The 5,000-nt window shown below is 40.4% G+C and overlaps 1 non-coding gene across 1 annotated transcript; it reads left to right on the plus strand.

Annotated features, from left to right (window-relative positions):
* Positions 1-2,037: 2,037 nt before the first annotated feature.
* Positions 2,038-2,156, plus strand: LOC123687866. Its single transcript, XR_006749572.1, has one exon. It is a non-coding gene; the product is annotated as a 5S ribosomal RNA (ribosomal RNA).
* The last annotated feature ends 2,844 nt before the right edge of the window (positions 2,157-5,000 follow it).

Below are 5,000 nucleotides of genomic sequence, written 5' to 3' on the forward strand. Positions count from 1 at the left end.
AAACCATATTCCAATAGCTGAACCAAAAATATAATTCCCGATCCAAACGTTCTGCATCGCCCAACGCGACCACCTTCCCTATATATGTCAGGAGAGCACAGGGTTCCCCTCCAGACAACACTTACGCTCTATCCCCGACTCTCGGTCGATCGATAGGCCAGGTCAGCGGTGTCTGTTTCGGCCGAAGCTCGGACTTTGGTCAAAATGTTCCGATACAAAATTTGAACCAAGATAGATACAGATATGATTCCTTCTTAAATATACGTTGATTATCGAACAGAATATGGTAAATATTTTGCGATGACCGAGGATTTCATGAATTTTTTTTTTTTTTCGAAAAAATTTTCTGTTATCGGAATTTCCTCAAATTTCATTTGGTTGCCTACTAATGCATATTAAAAACGATAATCAACAATCAGAATCATTATTTATCATTTATTTCAATTTTTATAATGAAAAACGTTCACGTCCTTTCGCGCCTCTCGATCGTCGTTTACGTGATGCATCGGTCAGCCCTAGTTTACGTGGTGCATCGGTAAGATCGAGTTTACGTTGTGCATCGGTAAGATCCAGTTCACGTGGTGCATCGGTAAGATCGAGATTACGTGGTGCATCGGTAAGATCGAGTTTACGTGATGCATCGGTTAGATCCAATTCACGTTCTGCATCGGTAAGATCCAGTTCACGTGGTGCATCGGTGAGATCGAGTTTACGTTCTGCATCGGTGTGATCTAGTTTACGTTGTGCATCGGTAAGATCGAGATTACGTGAAGCATCGGTATGATCGAGTTTACGTTCTGCATCGGTCTGGACTTAGAGATATATTTTCGACGTGAAAATGTTCCGATACAACTTTTGAACCAGGATAGTTAGAGAGATGATTTTTTCTGGGATGTACGTTGATTGGGGAATGGATTGTGGAAAATAACTTGCCATGACCGAGGTGTTCTCGAATTTTTTTTTTTTTCGAAAAATATTTTCTGATTTTGGATTTTACTCAAATTTGATTTCGTTGCCTTCTAATGTGTTCTAAAAGAGTAAATCAGTAATCAGAATCGAAAAATATTTTTCGGATTTTTTTTTTTTTGAAAAAAAATTTTCTGATTTTGGAATTTCCTCAAATTTGATTTGGTTGCCTTCTAATGTGTTTTTAAAGCGTAAATCAGTAATCAGAATCAATATTCATTGTCGACTTTAATTTTTATAAGGAAAAATGTTCACGTCCTTAAACGCCTCCCCATCATTAGCCCGAGTCCAAGTCGATGTCAGTCCCGAGCGGACGGTGTCAGATACTACCTATCGCCCCGGTCTGGACTTGGCGAGGTATTTCGACGTGAAATGTTCCGATACAACTTTTGAACCAGGATAGTTAGAGAGATGATTTCTTCTATGTTGTACGTTGATTGTGGAATGGATTGTGGGAAATAACTTGCCATGACCCAGGTGTTCTTGAATTTTTTTTTTTTTCGAAAAAAATTTTCTGATCTTGAAATTTCCTCAAATCTGATTGCGTTGCCTTCTAATGTGTTCTAAAAGAGTAAATCAGTAATCAGAATCAATATTCATTGTCGACTTTAATTTTTATAAGGAAAAATGTTCACGTCCTTAAACGCCTCTCCATCGTTACCCCGACTCCAAGACGATGTTAGACCGGAGCGGACGGTGTCAGATGCGACCGATCTCCCCGGTCTGGACTTAGCGAGATATTCCGACGTGAAATGTTCCGATACAAAAATTTAACTGTGATAGTTAGAGAGATGGTTCCTTTTGTGATGTACGTTGATTGTGTAATAGAATATGGAAATAAACTTGAGATGACCGAGGTCTTCTGGGATTTTTTTTTTTTTTTCGAAAAATATTTTTCGATTTCGGAAATCCCTCAAATTTCATTGAGATATGTCCTAATGTGTTCTTAAAGCTTAAATCAACAATCAGAATTAATATCCAAAAGTTATTTCATTTTTTATGAGGAAAAACGTTCACGTCCTTTCCGCACCCAAAAAGTGAGATATCATAGAAAATATCGCAATATATGTTGTTTACGGCCATACCACGCTGAAATTGCCAGTTCTCGTCAGAACACTGAAGCCAAGCAGCGTCGGGCGCGGTTAGTACTTGGATGGGTGACCGCTTGGGAACACCGCGTGCTGTAAGCTTTTTTTTTACGTTCTGCATCGGTCTGCCGAGATAACGTGGTGCATCGGTATGATCGAGTTTACGTTCTGCATCGGTAAGATCGAGATTACGTGATGCATCGGTAAGATTGAGATTACGTGGTGCATCGGTAAGATCCAATTCACGTTCTGCATCGGTAAGATCCAGTTCACGTGGTGCATCGGTAAGATCGAGATTACGTGGTGCATCGGTAAGATCGAGTTGACGTGGTGCATCGGTAAGATCCAATTCACGTTCTGCATCGGTAAGATCCAGTTCACGTGGTGCATCGGTGAGATTGAGATTACGTGGTGCATCGGTAAGATCGAGTTTACGTGGTGCATCGGTAAGATCCAATTCACGTTCTGCATCGGTAAGATCCAGTTCACGTGGTGCATCGGTAAGATTGAGATTACGTGGTGCATCGGTAAGATCGAGTTTACGTGGTGCATCGGTAAGATCCAATTCACGTTCTGCATCGGTAAGATCCAGTTCACGTGGTGCATCGGTAAGATTGAGATTACGTGGTGCATCGGTAAGATGGAGATTACGTGGTGCATCGGTAAGATCGAGATTACGTGGTGCATCGGTAAGATCTACTTTACGTTCTGCATCGGTCTGCCCTTGTTTACGTGGTGCATCGGTAAGATCGAGATTACGTGAAGCATCGGTATGATCGAGTTTACGTTCTGCATCGGTCTGCCCGATATTACGTGGTGCATCGGTTCAGCCCTAGTTTACGTTGTGCATCGGTCTGGACTTAGAGATATATTTTCGACGTGAAAATGTTCCGATACAACTTTTGAACCAGGATAGTTAGAGAGATGATTTTTTCTGTGATGTACGTCGATTGGGGAATGGATTGTGGAAAATAACTTGCCATGACCGAGGTGTCCTCGAATTTTTTTTTTTTTCGAAAAAAATTTTCTGATTGTGGAATTTTCTCAAATTTGATTTGGTTGCCTCCTAACGCGTTCTAAAAGAGTAAATCAGTAATAGGAATCGAAAAATATTTTTCGGATTTTTTTTTTTTCGAAAAAAATTTTCTGATCGTGGAATTTCCTCAAATTCGATTTGGTTGCCTTCTAATGTGTTTTTAAAGCGTAAATCAGTAATCAGAATCAATATTCATTGTCGACTTTAATTTTTATAAGGAAAAATGTTCACGTCCTTAAACGCCTCCCCATCATCAGCCCGAGTCCAAGTCGATGTCAGTCCCGAGCGGACGGTGTCAGATACTACCTATCGCCGAGGTCTGGACTTGGCGAGATATTACGACGTGAAATGTTCCGATACAACTTTTGAACCAGGATAGTTAGAGAGATGATTTCTTCTATGTTGTACGTTGATTGTGGAATGAAATACGGAAAATAACTCGCCATGACCGAGGTGATTACGATTTTTTTTTTTTTCGAAAAAAATTTTCTGATCGTGGAATTTTCTCAAATTTGATTTGGTTGCCTCCTTATATGTTCTAATAGCGATAATCAACAATCAGAATCAAAATCCATGATCGGGTTTGATTTTTATAAGGAAAAATGTTCACGTCCTTTTTTTCAACCCCGACTCATTGACGATGTTAGAACCGAGCCGGCGGTGTCAGATACGACCGATCGCCCCGGTCCCGATCGTCATTTACGTTGTGCATCGGTCTGCCCGAGATTACGTGGTGCATCGGTATGATCGAGTTTACGTGGTGCATCGGTAAGATCCAATTCACGTTCTGCATCGGTAAGATCCAGTTCACGTGGTGCATCGGTAAGATGGAGATTACGTGGTGCATCGGTAAGATCGAGATTACGTGGTGCATCGGTAAGATCTACTTTACGTTCTGCATCGGTCTGCCCTTGTTTACGTGGTGCATCGGTAAGATCGAGATTACGTGAAGCATCGGTATGATCGAGTTTACGTTCTGCATCGGTCTGCCCGATATTACGTGGTGCATCGGTTCAGCCCTAGTTTACGTTGTGCATCGGTCTGGACTTAGAGATATATTTTCGACGTGAAAATGTTCCGATACAACTTTTGAACCAGGATAGTTAGAGAGATGATTTTTTCTGTGATGTACGTCGATTGGGGAATGGATTGTGGAAAATAACTTGCCATGACCGAGGTGTCCTCGAATTTTTTTTTTTTCGAAAAAAATTTTCTGATTGTGGAATTTTCTCAAATTTGATTTGGTTGCCTCCTAACGCGTTCTAAAAGAGTAAATCAGTAATAGGAATCGAAAAATATTTTTCGGATTTTTTTTTTTTCGAAAAAAATTTTCTGATCGTGGAATTTCCTCAAATTCGATTTGGTTGCCTTCTAATGTGTTTTTAAAGCGTAAATCAGTAATCAGAATCAATATTCATTGTCGACTTTAATTTTTATAAGGAAAAATGTTCACGTCCTTAAACGCCTCCCCATCATCAGCCCGAGTCCAAGTCGATGTCAGTCCCGAGCGGACGGTGTCAGATACTACCTATCGCCGAGGTCTGGACTTGGCGAGATATTACGACGTGAAATGTTCCGATACAACTTTTGAACCAGGATAGTTAGAGAGATGATTTCTTCTATGTTGTACGTTGATTGTGGAATGAAATACGGAAAATAACTCGCCATGACCGAGGTGATTACGATTTTTTTTTTTTTTCGAAAAAAATTTTCTGATCGTGGAATTTTCTCAAATTTGATTTGGTTGCCTCCTTATATGTTCTAATAGCGATAATCAACAATCAGAATCAAAATCCATGATCGGGTTTGATTTTTATAAGGAAAAATGTTCACGTCCTTTTTTTCAACCCCGACTCATTGACGATGTTAGAACCGAGCCGGCGGTGTCAGATACGACCGATCGCCCCGGT

Source organism: Harmonia axyridis, chromosome X (assembly GCF_914767665.1).
Source record: "Harmonia axyridis chromosome X, icHarAxyr1.1, whole genome shotgun sequence".
Lineage (NCBI taxonomy): Eukaryota > Metazoa > Arthropoda > Insecta > Coleoptera > Coccinellidae > Harmonia > Harmonia axyridis.